The sequence below is a fragment of the Crotalus tigris genome, unplaced genomic scaffold (assembly GCF_016545835.1).
Source record: "Crotalus tigris isolate CLP2741 ecotype Arizona unplaced genomic scaffold, ASM1654583v1 scf7180000023608.1681014, whole genome shotgun sequence".
NCBI lineage: Eukaryota > Metazoa > Chordata > Lepidosauria > Squamata > Viperidae > Crotalus > Crotalus tigris.
Genome location: NW_024100075.1, coordinates 1,320,738 through 1,341,287, shown reverse-complemented (window position 1 = coordinate 1,341,287; position 20,550 = coordinate 1,320,738). Strand labels below are relative to the sequence as shown.

General features: G+C 42.7%; 1 long non-coding RNA gene across 1 annotated transcript; it reads right to left on the bottom strand.

Annotated features, from left to right (window-relative positions):
• Positions 1 to 11,314: 11,314 nt before the first annotated feature.
• Positions 11,315 to 15,669, bottom strand: LOC120297273. The gene is made up of 2 exons (XR_005553753.1): positions 14,895 to 15,669; positions 11,315 to 11,440 (listed from the first exon to the last, which is right to left on the bottom strand). It is a non-coding gene; the product is annotated as an uncharacterized LOC120297273 (long non-coding RNA).
• Between the last annotated feature and the right edge of the window lie 4,881 nt (positions 15,670 to 20,550).

The following is a 20,550-nucleotide window of genomic DNA, read 5'->3' as shown; positions in this document are numbered from 1 at the left end:
ATGAACTTTGAACTGAGTCTGAATGTTTTTCTAGGCCTTGGTATCTGTGGTTTAATCCTATTATCATATCCTGCTTCCCTGGTGATGAGGCTAATGACTTCTAGAGTTTGGGTGGGGTATGCAGATTTTAGGTGTGTTTGTCTTCTTGATCTAGCTGAGGCCTTTCTGATGGTTTACATCTCCATTTGTATAGGGCTGGCTTCTGCTTGGTGGAGGGAGACCTGGGCATGCTTTTCTGTCTCTTTAAGATCCTTGAAAGAAATATACTTTTTCCTGCCCTTTTAATATTTCCTTCTGTGTGGGGGGTGTGTGTGACTTCCCACATCCATCTATGGTTTTGTATGCATTTAGGACATGAGCAGTAGGACTTCGCTCACTTTTTCTTCCATACCCTCCAAACTAGCAATCCCACATCTTAAATGGCTCTTCTCTGCTGGCTAGATGGAAAGAGGTCTTGCTGGGTGGAAAGAGTTATTTTTATGACTGATCCACAAGGGTAGCTAGATGTAGATACCTTTATCCCTACTACCACCAACATCATTACAGGGAACAGAGCAGATCAGATACAGTAGATCACGATTACACAAGCTGGGATCCTCCAGATCTTTTGTATATTAACCCCATTAGCCCTAATAAGAAATACTTGTGGAAGCCCATACTACTCTGAACGTCTGGAGGGGTCCCTGGTTACCTACTTCTTCTTCAGTCCTATAGCACTCAATCTATTACTGCAGGGGTTCCCAACTTCCGGTCCATGGACCATCCCTGGTCTGCAGCATGACAGAAACCGCGCCGTGCAAACAAAAACAAAGTCCCATCTGCGGGATGCAGCCAGCATGCGAAACCACGTCCCCTCCGGTCCACAGAAAAACCTCTCTCCATGGAACCGGACCCAAGTGCCCAAAAGGTTGGGGCAGCTGTATTAGAGGACTAGGAGGCGGGGTCAGCAACCTTTCCATGTCTTGCCTGGTTCTCTTTTCAGAATCCATTGAATAATTCACACATGAGCCATCGTCTTCTCACCAGGAGTCCCAGTGCAAAGAAAAGAGGGGATAAAATTCCTCATTAAAAGTGTCAAATAAATATAGTAGTTAAGGAGAGCGAAGATAAAAATAAAATATAATAGTTAAGGAGAGGGAAGACAGAATGCTATACCACAAATACACATAAAAAGCTTTTAAATCAAATAGAAAGTGTCTAAGTATATAAGGTTAAAATAAAATCAACAGTTTCAATGACTGATGATGGCAAATTAAAACAAGAAGAAAGAAAATCCCTGAGCTCCCTATAAATATAGACCTGGATCACAAGAACTAAGGTTAAAACATGCCTGGCAGCTTGCACTCTTGTCTATCATTTCCGCACTTCAGAATGATTGGTGAGAATGCTTAAAAAATTGATTTAACATATTTCAAAAATTAACGTGCAGAGGGCTTTTTTATGTCTACGACGTCATAAAGCCAAAGTTATACTGAACGATTTTGATAAATTGAATGTGGGGGTCAGAGCCAGCCCTAGTAGTAGGCAGAGTGAGCCACCCACTTCAAGCAACAGATTGGAGGTGTGACCGAATGGCAACAAAGAGTCATTTGCTTAATTAGTTGCTAAGATAGTAGGCTTGCAACGGGGGGGGGGGATCTTCATATTTCCTGAAGGCCAGTATATATAGCTAATTATATGCTATGAACCTGGTGATGGATGGGAGATAAAATGTGTTCAATGATGCCACAAGTACTGGACTCTCATAAGCAGATCAAAAAGCCAACATTCTTGAGGGCTTCCAGACTAAGCACCATGTCCATATACTTGTTTTGTATTTTAATACAATGCATTTTGGGTCTTATACTACATGCATACAGAGATTAGCTTTTGGTGCTTGCTTGTTACCATAACCAAGAAGGAAACAGAGATTACTGAAGTATGGATATGATGCCTTAGTCAGTTCCCCTTCTACTTTGTCAGCACTGAATCTACGGCAGTGGTTCTCAACCTGTGGGTCGGGACCCCATTTGGGGCCGAACGACCATTTCACGGGGGTCGCCAAACAACGCAGTCTGCCATTTTTTTCCCCCTTTTCCTTGGCTGTGCTACTCCCTTTTATTCTATTGGCTTTTGCAAGCCAATAGAATAGACTCTCTTGAATAGACTCTAATTCTATTGGCTTTCAAAAACCAATAGGAATTGTCCAGGCTGTCTCTGCCCTGCTGAGCCCGCCAAAAGTCCCATTCTGCAAACGGTGATGCAACAGTTGAGTAGTCCTCGACTTACGACTGGTTGAGTAGTCCTCGACTTATGACCGGTTGGGGGTCGCGGCATTAAAAAGGTTGAGAACCACTGATCTACGATCATTTAGGACAGCAAAATATCTTATGTAAACTCTGATCTTTGACTTGACATGCTTGGTAAGAGAACAGTAACTGTTGGAGCAAAATAGAGTTGACCTTAGGATGATCACTGGTGGTCATTGCTACAGTATCTGTGGAGGCCCTATTCTAGTGTAAAACCACAGGTAATAAAATTACAAACAAGATTTGTGTTTGTTTGTTTATTTGCTATCTATAGCCAATGTCAACAAGTGACTCTTGAAATGTTGAGTCTACAGAAAATGCAGGATTTGGGTCTTTTCTTCCACAATATTTGACTTCCCATCACAATCTCTGTTTCTCCTTCCCTTGACTTGGTCACAGCTGATCTCAGTGAGGCAATCCAGCCATGAGGCTCCCTGTGGATTCCTTGCAGCAACTGCTCTTCTACTTCCGAGTGGCCTGTTCCATACATCAGTGTTTCCCAAACTTGACAATTTTAAGGCATGTGGACTTCAACTCCCAGAATTCCACATGCCTTAAAATTGTCAAGGTTGAGAAACACTGAGCTAGACCATCCTTGTGCTCTTTAGCATTTGATTAAAACAACAACAACAACATCAAGAGGCCCTTTCACCCTTCTAGGAAACATTGTCAAATCTTGAAAGGTTTGGTTCCTTTTTTTTTCTGACAGTTAACAGAGGGTAAGCATTAGGGAGAGGGTTAGAGAAGTCTCTTGATAAGAGGAAAATCTCTTGATTTCTTTTCATCTCCCTGCTTAGATCGGGAGTAGAAAGATGGCTGGCTGCAGCCTTATTGGACAGTATCCACAAAGTAATGATGCTTGTTAATAAACTGGTAAATGAGGCAATCTAAACCGAGTGAGCAAGAGGAAATGAGAAGCCACATAACCCAAGAGCCAGAACTATTGCAAACAAAGAGAAGTGATGTAGGAGGAAGCATGGAGAAGTTTGCAGACAAACTCATTAAGTTTTTAATATCGATGGTAGACTTTGTCTAGAAGCAAAACACCTACAGAGCCATTAACATTTGCCCAATAAAATTACTATTCATCATTTTTGTTACTCTCTTAGGTCATCTTCAACATGTCTCCTTTTATTAAAATAATAAGTAGTTTCTGGACCAACATCATAGTTACCATTAGTTTGCATCATAGCCATCTAAGATTACATCCTGCACAGAAAGACATCTAACATATAGCGTGTCTCTACTCTTGCAACCTCAATGGGCTCTCCTCTATTTAACATTTATATTAGTAGTTGCAAGCCCTACAAAAGGCACAGAATTCATAAAATACGTTCATTGAGATCTGCTGATAAAAGCTTCAGAATTAGATATTCCCTTTCTGAAAGATGAATAGATAATGCAAAATGTATCCTCCCAACTCTAAAGGCAAGAAGATCCAAATACACTAATTTGAGCAGGGGGAGGTTTGGCTTTATTCTAACTTATCTATATCATACATTTTTCATTTTAAAAATGATATAATGTAGAATTAAAAAAAAAAACACTATGACATTTTGAGATCCAGCTGGGAAATCTACTGTTCAAAGCAAAATAAATAAATAAATAAATAATCCCACTGAGTATTTTCAAGCTATCAATCATGTCAGGTATGATTCTTTAGATTTAGGCTATTGGATTTATGCATGTATTTATCCATACCTGTATTTAGTGTTATACGATTGGAGGGAGGGAGAAGTTAAGGAAAATGTGAAAGCAATCTTTCACTAAATCACCTACAGCTGAAATTCAGGGTCAAAACGCAGAGTGCTATAGATGGGATAGAGGGGCAAATAATTAATGGTGAGAAAATGGCCAGTAGCTCAGCACTCATTTCTAAGCTGATATTTAGGGAAGTCTTTTTTTTATTGTGTAATTAGAAAAGGTTGGCAGTTCAAGCCCCAAGTACCGTGTGACAGAATGAACTCCAGTTACTTGCCCCAGCTCTTGCCCACCTAGCTGCTTGAAAGCATGCAAATGGAAGTAGATAAATAGGTACCACTTCAGTGGGTAGGTAACAGAATTCTGTGCTGGCCACGTGACCTCAAGAATGTCTTCAGATAACGCTAGCTCTCTCAGCTAAGAAACAGAAATAAGCACCGCCCCTAGAGTTGGACATGACTGGACAGGGGAAACCTTTACCTACTTAGAATTATATACCACATCTTGTTTAGGAATATAAAATCCTGTGAACACCATTACGTCTTCCCATTTGTCCCCACAACAGCAGCCTTCTGAAGTAGATTGAGTTGCCAAAATCATCCAGTCCCTGCGGGAGAGGGGACTTCAGCCGATATCTTTGTAGGGCCTCTCTAATACTGTTGACCACTACACCACTCTGCCTCTTTGACGTAGGCATTCCAGGATCTAGTGATCCTTGTCATAGCATTCTTTTCATCTTAAACAAAAAGGATGCCGAAGTTCACTTTGTTATTTTTACATTTACTATTTATTACTCCTGTCTGATAAACGAAAATACCTCTGTGAAAAAATATGCAAAAAGCTACCAAGTTTCAATTTGTTCCTTGTAACTTCCTTGGATGACCGATGGCAATTCATCAAGAATTTATCCACTCCTTTATCTGACAATGTTCTAAAACTAAAACATCCCAGGTTCATTTTGCCTTCTATGGCATAGCGTGGAAAAGACCTTTCCGTTAGCTATTTCTCAAAAAACATTTGCCTATCTGATCTATGTCATTGTGGAATGACTGGGTTTTGGAAACAAAAAAATCTATTAGCAGTTGCAGGAAGCTATTCATTCCTCTTTTCTTCATGTGATTCAAATACATTTCTGTAGTTATCAAAGAGTTTAAGTTGAAAACTTCTCCTAATATATTAACAACCATTGCCTGTAAAAGTATTCACTGAAACAAATTTTCGTTATCCATCCAAGAGTAGACTAAACACATTCTCCAAGTCTTGATTATCAGCATCATGTTTCAATTTATGAAGCTACGTGTTTCTCTGGGCCAAAAGAGTCACTTCTCAACAGTATTTACAAGACTCTGCTAAATATGCCTGATAAAAATAAAAAGGGAGAGAAAGATATTTGTATCTAATTCAGCCTCCATGAGAGTCAGTAAGGAGTCTTTTACAAGTGCTTTATTAAAGTTAACCTGTTTCTTTAAATCAGCAGGGGTACATTTAAGATTGGTGGCACCTGTGAATGGTCAGTAAGAGAGGGCAAGTGACAACACATGCATCATCTTCTCATCATGCAAATTATGTATGTACATGGGACAGATATGTTGACACAAACACATGATTCCATGAACCGCAATGATTATGTAGGAATGCACATGGCATCATATTAATATAATTGTGATTTGCAATTGATGCAAGTGCCTCAGCTCTTGTTTTTAGCTCCTATATCTCTGATTATTAAGCAACCTAGCTTTGCTGATGGAAGTTGAAGACCAAGAACATCAACGAGACTCCAAGATCCATCTGGCACAGGACATTGGACCTGTGTTTAGGCTATGGTTGCCTGAGGTGTTTCAGTAATGTGCTTCCTGACCTCACTCCTACTGGGAGAGAATGGAGTGCAGACGATAGAACAAACTAATTTTGATTTAATAGAATGCAAAGTGAGTCTCATACAGTTATGGTGTTAAATTCATTTAGTTCAATATGATTACTCACCATATATTGGGCAGAACCTTCTCCCACACATTAGAAATTAAAAGTGGTGGCAACTGATGAAGGGACTTCAGGGGCAATACAAAAAACTTACTGAATCCGATGAAGTTGCATACTATAGTTAGCGCTGCTTTGCCAACATCCATTCACAATTTAGGTGGAGAAGAGCAAGAATGCAGAATTTTTCCTAGAGGTCAAATGTTATTCCCCTGAGAAATAGGCTCTCTCTATATAGATGTCCTTCCTTCCTTAAATCTTGCACCCTGGTCTGGAAATAAGAATTACCAGCATCCGGAGGACTTACTTTTCAGTAATCTGTACATAAATCCATATGCTTTGAAACTGCACTGTTTACCTGCTTGCTGTGCAACTTTCCAATGTAGATCTTCCTGCAAAAATTGGCCTTAAAGTAGTAGCTGGATTTAATGAGTTCTAGGCTGGGGATCAGGTTTATAACTAGACTGAACAAATGGAAGAGACTGAATATGGATATTTAGCATCGATGTTGAAATAGCAAAGGAAGTCCAACTGAAATTCTTAAGCTCAGTCAGGACAAAATCTGGAACAAAATTATCTCAAAGTTTGGTTTTGATGACACTATGCTAGTTTATCAAAATACTGTCCCACTTTTAAAAAAAATTAAATGAAAATTATGAATAAGATCAAGGAAAAAGAATCCAGGCTTTATTATTCCAGTGGAAATGTTATCACTGTTTTCAGTATTGGTTCTGCAAGACTGCAATCCTCACTCCGGTCACTTATTCTAAAAATGGTATTTAAAAGACTAGCTATATTCCAGAACAAATTCTTAGAGACATACTGTTTCTAGGCTACTTTCTGAAATGTTTTATCTTAAAATGTGCATAACAGAGAAAGACTTTGTGTAAAGCAGGAGTGATGCTGCAGCTATTTTTTTTAATATCATAATTCCCACAAGTCCAAATGAGAATGGTCAAGGGGGAAAGAATATGAGGGGGATCCAGTGGGAATTAATTGGAAATGTAAAGAGTCATCATGCATTTCTAGAGTTTAGTCTACAAACACTTTAAACCATAGATAGAAAATCTATGACCTACAACTTTTCAGCAGATATTTCTTTTCTTTTTCCACTGAAAATGGGGAAAGGGCATTTAAAAAAAAAAAGTATTGTTTTTAATTCAGAGGAATAATATGAGATCACCAGCTAATGCAAGACATGAAATCTTCCAATGCAAAAGAAGAGCTCCAGTAGCTGTTTGATGAGATGATGATTTATATTTAAAAGGCCATTGGCCATCAACATGGTTTCTTGAACCAGATGGTGCTATTCTTGCCTCTGTGGGCCTGGAAGTCCTCACCAAGACCCAAGTGAAGGACCCTTTCCACCTATCTGCAGAAACAAAGGCCCAAGTAAATGCAGTGCAACCCCACAGGGTAAAATACAGAACGTGCAAAAACAGAGAGACAACGCCTGGCAGCAAGTGGAAGCCGGAGAAAAGACGGCTCAGCTTGCTTGCTTCATTTAAACGTGCCTTATCAGGCAATCTGTCTAATTAGAACAGCTCAGTCAAACTGCCCATGATCCTTAATAGCAATTGCTGCAGCAGGGTGAAGATTGCAATCTGCTTAATTGAGATACCTTCGGGTGATTTAGTGGCTCTTAATAGCACTTTTGGTTATGTGTTTGGTTCTTTCCTGCTCTTGTTATTGGAATACCTCCTGAATTGTGCCATAGGGTGAAGTTACTTCAGTTACCTCACAACAATCGTCTGCTGTATTTCTCTTGCGGTTCCTACCCTTCTGCCTCCAACAACAGCAGTGCAATCCCCTTTGGATTTTTCTATCCCCAATTTTTTATATCATCTCTCGCTATTGCCCTATATCAGGGGTCTTCAGACTTGGCCCTTTTTTGACTTGTGGACTTCAATTCCCAGAATTCCTCAGGCAGTATGCCTGGCTGAGGAATTCTGGGAGTTAAAGTCCACAAGTCATAAAAGGACCAAGTTTGAAGAGCCCTGCCCTATAACATCAAATTATGTATAAGCAAGTTTTAAAAAAAATTCTGATTCCAACCATGGAGAGCCCCATTTGGTAGCACTCTCTAAAAATGTAATTTTATTCCCTTTTTCAATGTCCTGTTTTGTAAACAGTTTTCTGTTCTTTTATCTTCAATGCTGTCCTCTTATCCCAATTTTCCTCATGTTTATTTTATACTATATACAGGATGTTTGTGTTCATTGCTAATGTTTGCTGTATGATTTATCAGTGGCTGTATATTTGAAAGATGAATTAGATACTTGTTTTTTGTATCGTTGCTATTTACTAAAGCATATAAAAATATTTCAGCCAAGAGCTTTATCAAAGGATTTTTGAAAGTTCAGGAAAACAATAGTTAATATCAAATAATGTACATCCTTGTTGATCCTCTTAAAAAAAAACCTATAAGTTAGAAGACAAAACTTATTGCAGCATATGCTGTGTTGGTTATTTCTCAGCAAAGCCTTCTAGATGTTTGGTTATTTTCTTTTTTAATTACGGTAATATACTTTTACCATACTATTTACACACTTACCTAGAACAAATGTTAATTGGCCTATATCTTCATTATATCCTCCTTCAATCCCTTTTTTAAAACTGGAATTACTTTGGCGATTTTCTTTTTATATATATATATATAATAATTTTTTATTTTTCCAAACTCTCCCCCCATACATATACCGTGATATTTATCAGATGTCAACATACATTATTTTTACATTCATATATAAAATACTTTTAATAAAATGAAATAAATACATACACATGACTTTTGGTGTTGCTCGCCCATTTCCCCTTTCACTGTATCCACACTCCTTCTTCTCTACCTTCTTTCTCCCTTTCTTCTCTTCACTACTTCCCTCTTCTTCCTCTCCTCTTCTCTTTCCTTCACCACTCTCCTCCCCTTTCTCCCCACTTCTCCTCTTCTCCTCCAACCTTCCTACTTCCTTCTCCCCTCCTTTACTCTTTTCTCTCTCCTTTCCTTTCTTCCCTCTCATCCCTCTTCAGATAACAATTCGGGGGTAATGTCCGAGCAACTCCTCTCTCCAAATTTCCCTATCTGTATTATATACAATAAGATTAATTTTCTCTTACATTAATACTTCTATTTATCTAACCTTCTCGATATATACTTCTATAAATATTTATACAACCACTTTGGCGATTTTCCAGTCCTCAGGAGTAGCTGCTGATCTTAAAGAGAAGCTGTATATTTTTATAAGCAATTTCGCATTTTAGTTTTTAAGGAACCCCCCAAATGGATGGTGGATGGATCCAGGATTTATTTGTTTTAAAATGTCACTGAAGCTTATAACTTGTCTCTTGTAACAGTCCAACTGATTCCTCTCCAAAACAGGCAGGTGCACCTATCCTATATCCCAGCAGTGAAATAATTCATGCAATCTCTTTGCCATTTCTTTATCTTCCTCTTTGATTGATTTATTATGTGCCATCAAATTAGTATCAACTCTTAGCAACCACATAAATTTTCCCCATGATCATCTATCCCTAACTTGATCCTTCGGGTTTTCCAATCATAAACCATCATCAAAGTCCATTCACTTTGCTGGTGGTTGTTGTCTTCTCTTTCCTTCTAACTATCCCAGAATTAGACGATTTTTCAGAGAGGTAAACTTTGCATAATGTGTTCAAAGTAGGGTAATTTGAGCCGGGTCATTTATGCCTCTAGTGAGAACTCTGGGTTGATTCAATATTCCATTTGTTTTCTTTGCTATGTACAAAATTCTCAAAAGTCTAAATTCTAGCACCTCTTGAACACCCATCATTTAATAGTCCAATGGCCTACCTAGTTTGGCCTATGAGCCATGGTGGAGCAGTGGTTAGAATGCAATATTGCAGGCTAACTCTGCTCACACTGCCAGGAGTTCGATTCCTTCAATCCTGATTGGCTCAAGGTTGACTCAGCTGTTCATCCTTCCAAGGTCAGTAAAAGGAGGACCCAGATTGTTGGGGGCAATATGCTGACTGTGTAAACTGCTTAGAGAGGGCTGTAAAGCATAGTCAAGTGCTATGTAAGTCTAAGTGCTATTGCTAGTCAGCTTCCTAGTCCAAATATATTTAAATGAGGTGACATTGTTCTTCAATAGAGTTCTTAATCTATATCCTTCAAAAGGTGAGTTTCAAGAGCCTCATACTACTTACTTTGTAGCATATCGTCTTCAATTCATTCCATTATATTTCTCATTTAACACTTTCTTACTGTAGAAAGGGAGCTGCCTGTTTTAATCCTCTGTGCCAAAAATGAATAAAAAAAATATAATATTGATGTACGAGGATATTTAGAAAGAAATTGTTTCACAGAAATGTAATTTTCAATAGATGGGAGAAGCCAGTTTTCATAGGCAGGCCATCAACCACATGATAACCTACCAGCAATTTGAAGTTTTATTGATAGGGATAAATGTACTACTTCAAACTCTTGTTGCCATTCTTAACCATTTATCTTATATAAGAAGCTAATTTAAGGAGACAAATCGAGATAGTAGTGGTTTTCAAATATTCCTTTAAACCAAAAAAAAACAAAGGTGAGTGAGCATGCTTCTCTGCAAAATATACTTTGAAAAGATTCAGTTAAAATCACAGGTGGCCAAACTCTGATCCCAGAGCCTAACAAGCTCATGAAAGTGTGGAGTCAAAAACAGGTTTTAAAAAATGGTTTCCTTGAGTCAAGAATTTTTACCCCTGGGGACTTCAAGAATACCTGCAACATACATTTAAAAAAAAACAACCCTCCTTTAACAAAACAAAAAGGGAGGGGGGAATACTGATCATATATGTATATACTGCATTGTCCCCCTATATTGTAGTCCTTGCCCCTTCAAAAATATTTAGTAGTCTGAGCCACCCAAAAGTTGCCCGTTCTTGTTATACATGGTAGTCTGGACAAGTTCCCCCCCCCCCTCCAGTTGTAGCGATCAACATTTTCTTTCTTTTCAAAGGGCTCCTTATCAGTTTTTAAAAGTGTAAACAGCGGGCCTAAATAGCCATGAAATGCAAATAATATATTTGGTGAAACGCTAAAATTACAGATAAGGGAAGATCGCTAACCACCTTAGTAATTATCACCAATTAGGTCTATTCTGAATGGGCCAGTTTCTTAGCTTAAGCTGTCCCTACAATTGCAACAGACTATACCTTGGAATCCCACTGTTTATGTGTTTCAAAATAATCCTTTGCCATTCCATCCAAGCTGGTGCCACAGGAAATGAACTAAACTGAATTCAGTGGGGCTTACTCCCAAAGTAAATGAGTTAGAGATTGCATCTTGGTTTTACATATTTAGAAGATGGGTCTTTTTTTTTTTTTCCTTTGCACAGCTCCTCTTTGGTCTGTCCCCATCCTGCCTCCCAGTCATTTCTTCTTGGAAGATTTAGCTGGTCATAAATGAGGAGATGACCTCAGTGTCTCTTCTGTGGGTGTTGGCTTGGCATGCCCTGGGATTGAGATAGAAGAGGCAATTTGTAACTTATCAAAACGGTTTGCACAATTTTCATTAAGGTGAAATGCCTGGCAATTGCAATCATATTCGGACTGCCACCCTGCTCCTCCCAAATCTTTCAAATGAATAGTAGTAGAAAGCAGTGCAGAGAGCAAAGTATTCTTTATTGCTACATCGTCCTGTTGGGGAACGGAGGGTTGAAAATCACCACCTGGATTTCTGATGTTCAAAAAGAACGCATTGTGCAATGAAGATTCAGCAAAGACAGTGAACTAATAGTAATCCTCATCTGTGGAGATTTATCCACAGCCACTGGGGTTCAAAAACTGTACAGGTAGTCCTCGACTTACGACCACAACTGAGCCCAAAATTTATATTGCTAAATGAGACATTTGTTAAATGAGCTTCGCCCCGTTTTACGACCTTTCTTGCTACAGCTGTTAAGCAAATCATTGCAATTGTTAAATCAGTCACACAGTTGTTAAGCAAGTCTGGTTTCCCCATTGACTTTAGTTGTCAGAAGATGGCAAAGGGGGAATCACATGACCCGGGGACACTGCCACCGTCATAAGTATGAACCAGTTGCCAAGCGCCTGAGTTTTGATTGCGCAACCCGGGGGATGCTGCGAGGGTGATAAGGGTGAAAAATGGGTCACAAGTCACTTTTTTCAGTGCTGATGAAACCTAGAACAGTCACTAAATGGACTGTTGTAAGTCGAGGACTGCCTGTATGTTTTTAACCATAGGGGGAAAAAAATCAATCAGGATGAACTGAATAAGAAATCACAGAAACTGATGGATAGTGAAGTTATTGGCCAATTTATGTCTGAAATCAGATTTTGTAGCCTCTCGATACCTATTTATAGGAATAAAAGAAGAGAGGTACAAATAGGCGTCAGAAGGAGGACAGTGGTATTTGTAAATTTGTATCATTGGTGCGCTGACATGATTTCTACTGCAGTTGCCCTCATATCCTGTTTTGGAGATCCTTTGCTCTAATCCAATGAGATTTCTGATTATAACCTATCAGCTGAGATCACTGATCACATTAAGTCACAGTTGTTGGGTTTAGGCTAATGCTAAGTCTTTAGTCATTGTTTGAGGATGACCATGTTCACATACACCTAATGAGAAGGAAGGACTCACTGGAGAAGAACCTAATGCTGGGAAAGATTGAGGGCAATAGAAGAAAGAGACGACAGAGAATGAGGTGGCTGGATGGAGTCACTGGAGCAGTAGGCGTGAGCTTAAATGGACTCCAGAAGATGGTAGAGGACAGGAAGGCCTGGAGGAACATTGCCCATGGGGTTGTGATGGGTTAGACATGATTTCGCAACTAACAACAATAGTGTTCGCATAGCATACTGAGTTAAAACCAGCACCACCAACCCATAGACAACATCACCACCAGATGGATCCGTAGCTGGCTGGCAAACCATACTCAGTGACTAGTCCTCAACGGCACTCCATCCACAGGGAGAGAAGTAAGCAGTGGGGTTCCACAAGGCTCCATCTTAGGCCCAGTACTCTTCAATATCTTCATAAATGACTTAGGTGAGGGAATTGAAGGAGAACTCATCAAATTTGCAGATGACACCAAACTGGCAGGAGTAGCCAACACCCCAGAAGACAAACTCAGGATCCAAAAAGGTCTAGACAAACTTGAACAATGGGTTCTATCCAACAAAATGAGTCTCAATGTGGAGAAAAGCAAAGTTTTACATTTAGGCAGAAAAAAATCAAAGGAACAAGTACAGACTGGGTGAGACCTGTCTTAAAAACAATAACTGTGAGAGGGACCTTGGAGTCCTAGTGCAGAGATCCCTAACCTTTTTGGCACCAGGGACAAGTTACGTGGAGAGAGGTTTTTCCACAGACTGGAGGGGGCGTGGTTTTGTGTGCTGCCTACATCCCACAAATGGGGCTTTGCTTCTTTGTGGATGATCACTTGACCATAAAGCCAGCAGTGTGCCGCAGCCACCAAAAAAGCTAATACAATCCTGGGCTGTATAAACAGAGGCATAGAATCAAGATCACTCGAAGTATTAGTACCATTTTATAAAACCCTAGTAAGACCACACCTGGAATACTGCAGCCAATTTTGGTCACCGTATCACAAAAGAGATGTTGAGAGTTTGGGAAAAAGAAGAAATAGAGGAGATGTGATAGCAGTATTCCAGTATTTGAGGGGCTGCCACAAAGAAGAGGGGGTCACGTTATTCACCAAAGCACCAGAGGGCAGGACAAAAAACAATGGTTGGAAACTGACCAAAGAGAGAAGCAACCTAGAATAAAGGAGAAACTTCCTGACAGTGTGGACAATTAACCAGTAGAACAGCTTGCCTCCAGAAATCATGAGTGCTCCATCACTGGAGATTTTTAAGAAGAAGCTAGACAGACACTTGTCTGAGATGATATAGGTCAGTGGTTCTCAACCTGTGGGTCGGGACCCCATTTGGGGTTGAACGACCATTTCACGGGGGTCGCCAAACAAGGCTGTCTGCCATTTTTTCCTCTTTTTCTTTGGCCAGGCCCCTGGCGCCCCATGATGTATAAGTGGTTGGGGGTCACCACAACATGGGGAACTGTATTATGGGGTCACGGCATTAGAAAGGTTGAGAACCACTGATATAGGTTATCCTGCTTAAGCGGGGGAGGGGGTGGACTAGAAGACCTCCAAGGTCTTCCAGCTCTATTCTATAAAGAACTCTCATGACTTAGCACAATTTGCGAAGTTAAACACAAGACTTTTCCATACTAGGAACCTATAATATCACTCAACTACCTCTGTGCTTATAGATCTCTAATAGATCAGCTTTATGCTGCGCCAGCAATGGGCTGAATAGGTTATAAATTCCTAGTGCAGAAAAAGTCTCAATTTCTGCTACAATAATAGAAATGTCTCTAGAGATAAGTTTAATTTGCTCGCTCTAAAACATGACTTCACTAGGCGGGGCCTTTAGATACAGGCATCCAGTGGAAGCCTGATGACATAATGGGCATCAATTGTACAGTGACAGCTTGATGTATGTGATGTGACATCACTGATGCCACCACCAACTTTACCACGCAGATCACTGTGTCCCAGAAGCTTCACTGAAACACAGAAGTGTGCAAGGCACATCATCATCACCACCACCACCACTATCATCTTTACCACTGAGCAGAAAACAAGCCCCCAGCCCCCTTCTCCTATCTCCACTATTCATCTTTCTGATACTTGGGGGGCCATTTGGGCAGGAAGGGATTTGGTTTTGCAAGTCAGTCCCTTGTTGGCTGTACTTTCCTAAACAGCACCCAACCGGAGTGGGAGAAAAGCCCGGTGTTCAAAAACGACATTAATTGCAACCTGCTCCATCAGGGGGCGCTCTGAACCCTGCAAAAAAATCAGAAAAGTTGCCTGATCGAGACCCAAAGGCAGCAGGCCGGCGTCCACACGCCCCACTTACCCGGGGTTACCTTATCTAGCGTTTATCAAGGCAGGTTTCTTGCACCGTAAACGGGACCTGCAGGCTGCTTTCCGAGCAACGCCCAGGGGAAAATATATTTGCCTTCTTTGCGGCTTAGGCTGGGGGAAGCGCCACTTGGTCTGCCCCGCCGACAAATTGGGGATCAGGGCGCGGGAAGAAGGGGTGGCTTTCCTTCCCGCTCTCCCCCAGCTTCCTTTCCGCTCAAGAAACAGGCCGCGTGCGGATGGCGGATCCCTCCGGCAGCTTTGGATGCTACTAGTATCCCTCGCGTTCTCCAGAGGGGACGCGCAGCGCCCTCCGCCGGTTCCTACACGCATGCGCAAGGAAGAAAAACAACCAGATTGATTTGGAGATAGCGTTTATTGGGGCAGTTGCGGAAGCGAGGCAGCCAGTTTCTGTCACACCCGCCCCTTGGCGGGAGACTGAATTGCCCCTGAGCCTGTGCAGAGGGCTTTCTCCTCCTTCCCCCCCCCACCCCACTGCTGAATAAGCCAGCAGCTACCCTCGCTTTTCGCCCTTTTTTGCAAACCTTAAGGCGGTTGGGTGTTGCTTTTCAGCTGTTAACAAATGCAAACATTGGACTTGCACGGGCGAGCTTTCCGAACAAGGGACAGGGCAGGAGATAACGCGTAATGCCCGCTGAAAGGAGAACCGCGGGTCCATTATTTACCCCGCCGGGAAAGACAATAGTACTCAGTGGGTTTACTCCTGAGAAGTCATTAAGTCAGGATGGGTTGTATTCCTCTACCACAGTGTTTCTCAACCTTGACCATTTTAAGGCAGGTGGACTTCAACTCCCAGAATTCCACAGCCAGCAATGCTGGCTGTGGAATTCTGGGAGTTGAAGTCCACCTGCCTTAAAATGGTCAAGGTTGAGAAACACTGCTTCTACCAATTGAGGTCAGTTAGGTTTCTCGCCCGCGTTCAAATAAGCAACACAGGTTGTCGCAGAAAGCTGAGAACCACAGATTCTGTGAATGCCCCTTACCTAACGCCTTCCAGAGGTGTTGGGCAATAGCTCCCCTCGGGAGGCCAGCCGTCAGGCTGAGAATGATGGAAGTTGTAGTTCTCTCCTCTGGCTGGCCTTAAGCTGGAGAAAGGTAGCGAACCCTCAGCGCGTAACCCTCTCCCGCCTTCTCCCTCCCTTCCTGGCCTTCGAAAAGCCGAGGCAGACAGGAAGGAGGCAAGCTGGGACCGAGGGGGAAAAAAAAGGGAAGCGCGAACGAGAGAAGCCTGAAAAAGAAGATGAAAGCTTTCTGGGGCGAATTGGTTTTCTTCCGATTCCCTTCCTCCCTGGCAAGCTCCGAGGGAGAGAAATCAGGATCAGCGAGGGAAGGTTGTTAAATGGGAGTTTGTCCTTCAGATTAAATGGGTTCGTTTGTAATCCTTAGATCTAGAAAGCCACCTTCCCTTGGGGAGCACCTGCTCAAATACGCCTGGTGCTTCCCTACTCCAGATCTGCAGGGTTCGGGTTGCGAGCTAGCCAGACGGATCCCACACACACACACAAACACACACCCCGTAGGATCTCTTCTGGAAAGCGATGCTTGCTTGTGCCTCACCAGCGCCCTTTAGTCCTCCGAGCCGAACTTCTGGGGTTTAGTTCTTCGCTGCGCGTTGCTTTAAAGGACGGCGTCCCGCTCTTGCAGCGGGAGTAAAATCCTATTCCCCCCCCTCCCCTCACTACTGTCCTCCCCTCGCCCCCTTCTCTTTACGCGCCGCTGGGATCCCTCTTGAGCTCAGAGGAGAAGATTGGCCCTAAAGGTAAAGCAACAGAAGGAGCGGGGCTGGAACTGCGCAGACACCGCAGAAGTGGGTCTTCTCACGTAGCACTAACGCTTTCTCAGAAGTAAATCTCGCTGAAATTGGGAGGAAAAGCCCTTCTCCGCAACGGATCTTCCTAAATTCGCTCCGAATAAACAAAAAACAACAACACTGATTTTGGACCAAAAAAAAAGGGTTTTGCCTACAGGTCGTTGAATGTTCATTGCGGATTGTTTTGTGAGCCAAGCCCCCACTCCAAATTCCTCCGGCTTAGTAGTCCCGCGACTTCAAAATAAACAAATGAGCAGACAAAAAACCTACGGGCAAGGAAAGCTGGAATGGCCGGTAGTATAATGTCCAGCAGTTATCCACTCCTCCTCCCTCCTCCAAACTGATCTGGGAATATTTTCGGGGGGGGGGGGAATGTCTGACTGGCAAAAGTAAAATCTTAGGCGTCGATTAATTTGCTTCCCTTCCTTATTCCTGCCGTCACCAGCAATTTCAATCCGCTTCGCTTGATCCATTTTATTTATGGCTTCAACGCGGTTGAACCAGGAGCCAGATCTGCCCCCTTGAACTGGAAACGAGTCTTCTTTGTGGTCAAAGCCGATGCTCACAGGATCAGCCGCGATCTTGCTCCCAAGCCAGAGGAGCATGTAAAACAAGGGGAACAAATCCCGAGCCGGCCATCCTTAAACCCAGATATTTGGAATGAAGATGCGCTGTCCGCTGAAGTCACTCTGAGACGTTCGGTTTAGATTTAGGACCTATTCAAATCGAATGGCCTTTCTTAGGAACAAATCTGCCCGCAGGTCAAGGAGAGGGATCTGTAAAACTGCACTCTCGAAAAGGGGAGACAGAACTGGGCTGGGCACTCAGCATCGCTGGTGGGGAGAAAGTCAAAAGCGTTCTTTCCATCCACACATCTCTTCGGATTCCAGCATCTACTGGTAGTGGAATATAGACCTGACAACCGTCCCCAACCAGGTGCCCCCGAAATGCGTTGGATCCTCCGATCATGCTTAGTCAAAAAACTTACGAATTATGCCGATGATTTTTTTAAAAATGTAATCCGATACATCTGGAGAACACCAGGTGGGGAAAAACCAGGCATTGGATCCCTGAATAGAGAACTCAGATGGTCTCTTTTTCCTGAATGGCTGTCCTAATCGCACCAGAGACAGGGACTCTGATCACCCAAATCACAAGGGGTTCCTTCCACAACCGCCACAGATTGCCCAGAAGCAAACCAAGAGGCCTTGCTTTTCAGCAACTTTAGCTTGAAACAAGGGGATGTCACGATATTTGACAGCCCGAATTCGGAGTCAAGTTTAAAAGTTTAAGGCTATCCGGTAAACATGGTAGCCCAATTCTAGACAGACGGTTCCGAAGTAAATTCTGCTGAATTGAAAGGGACAATGACCTATCGGTGGTCTAGAGTTACATCCCCCTGCTGGAGAATAATATCCACGGATCTTGGCAGAGCTTAACTGCCAGCTAAAGCTGAAGAGGCCAGCTATCACCTTGGCTATCTTGGCGACCTTGGGCCAGTCACTCTTTCTCTCGGTCCTTCACAGGGTAGCTGGTGTGGGGAAAATAGGAGGAGGAAAGTCAATTAGGTATGTTCACTGCCTTGAGTTATTTATAAAAAATAATAAAGGTGGGATATAAATAAATAAAATAAATAGCATTGGCAAAATGGGGGGAGAGAGAAGGGAGAATGAAATATAATTATTGAACTCAATGGGATTTATTTTCCAAGAAATAAATATTGGCAATAAATAAATCTTCACTGGCAAATAAATGTCAACCCAAGAGCCTTGATCCAGCCAGGAGTTTGCAGGAACAGTTCACTTCAGCTGTCCACCCCAACACCCCCTCCCTGCTACTACCCACAATTGGCTTTCAGGAGCAATTGTAAAAAATACCAGCCAAAAATGTTTCTTTGGAGCAAGGGCAGGCTTAAATCAAAGTTGGCTGCGGCTGGAGTAACAGAGGAACTGCTGTAAAAGAGGAAAAGTATCTGGAGGATATGCATTGCCCAGCCTCCAAGGCGCTCAGAGAAAAGGATGGGGTGGGTGACAGAATTTGCTGTTTGTGTAAAGAGACCAATTAACACCTTGGGATGAAGTAAGCCGCTGATATCACCCCTCTCGAATTCCCCCATTCCCCCCCCCCTTCCAGTCCTTGGCATGTTTAAAAATAGTTCCTATTAATGATTAATCAAGTCACATTTATCAAGTCACAGAAAGATGGCTAGGATCTGGGGGAAGGAAAAACACATTCTGTTGTTAGGTCCAGCTGAGATGTGGTGCTGTAAGGACAACCAATCTTCACTAAAAGGCCAGGAAAGTAACACTGGCCTGGGGCTGTGATTGGAGAGACAAAAGGGACATTTCTTTGGGCTACTTTTGTCACTCTTTCAGAAAGGCCCCACACCATAGAGCACCTTGGAAAATCCAGAGCTGGTGTGGATCAATAGAAGGACATCTGGAAGCCTGAATGGGCTTTTAGGGGCTCTTGGCTTTGGCCAGGGCCTGTCCTCGCTAAGGCAAGGGGGCCTTTAAGTCCATCCCCTCTTCATCTTCCCTTCGATCCCTACAGTGTTTCTATCAAAGTCTATCAAAAGCGGTTCTCAGAATTCTTCTGAAAGAAGGGGGCTGGGAAAATAAATACGTAACAGAACTGATGCCAGGGTAAAGCCTAAACACAATTCCTCCAGCCTTGTAACTTTCCTTGCTAGACTGCTCTAGAGCGATATATTCAAGCATGAGGGTGATATTTTCCTTGACCCATCTTCTTTTAAATCATCCTGAAATGTACTGCTTTAGAACCAGGCAGTCACAACTGGGAGTCCATCAGATATGTCCTTCTCCTTCCCTTCTCCCCCAAAATCAGCAGCCGTCTTTCTTGGTTCTCCTCACAGAAGACCAGCCAGAGAGATTCTTGTGAAAAGCCTTCCGGCAACTCAGGGTTTATTTAATTAGAAGTCAATGTGTTGGGGGAGGGGGGGTGACCCCACACTCGTTAAATTCTCCTCCCACATCGATCGACACAGAGGCTTAATACCTTACCACTTATAAAGTTAACTTAGAGAGGTGCAACTGTGTGGTGTGGGGGGGATTTTCTGTGTATCGCATATACACACCCTAGGTACACACAGGTCTTCCTAAATCCATCCAGCCTGCCTGCCTCGCTGAAAACTTGTCAAAAGCTGGCCAAGCGTTAGAGAAAGAAAGAAATCTATCCCTGGAAGTTTGATCAGACAGCTGACTGGAGCAGGAAAGGGTGAGGTTATGGGGATCTGGGAACAAGGGGTGGGGGCTCTCTCTCCTTCTCACCTTGATCTGGGAAGACTGGAAGGCCATCTGCCATTTCTCCCGCAGCCCTGGTGACTCTGGGAGAAGCAGTGACCTCCAAGAAAACTCTGGGCGGCTGTGGAAAGAAGGAAGCGTGTCTAAAGGGCCGCTGGCAGGGCCTCATGGAGGAGATCAGAGCGTCAGGGACAATCGCTCGGGCAACCCAAGGCCAGGCCAAGCGAGGCATGCGCTGAGACGAAGCTGTGGGAACTCCGGGGTGGCTGTAAGTCGCTGCCATTCAGGCCAGGCGAGGTGGTGAGCAGAGTCCGCCAAGCTTAAAGCAAAGTGTGTGTGTGGGGGGGGGGAATGAGAGTCTCAGAGGAATGTGAGCGATGTCAGGCGAGTGAGAGCCTTCTGAGTTGCCCAAACCGTAATGAGAGGAGAGCTCGCTCGCATCCAGGCTGCCGATAAATATCCACATTTGCCCAAAATATTTAAGATCGTCGCCGAGTTTGTTAAGAGACAATTCGAGGCGCTGGATTCTCAGAGCTGTGAATTTCTTTTGCAAGATT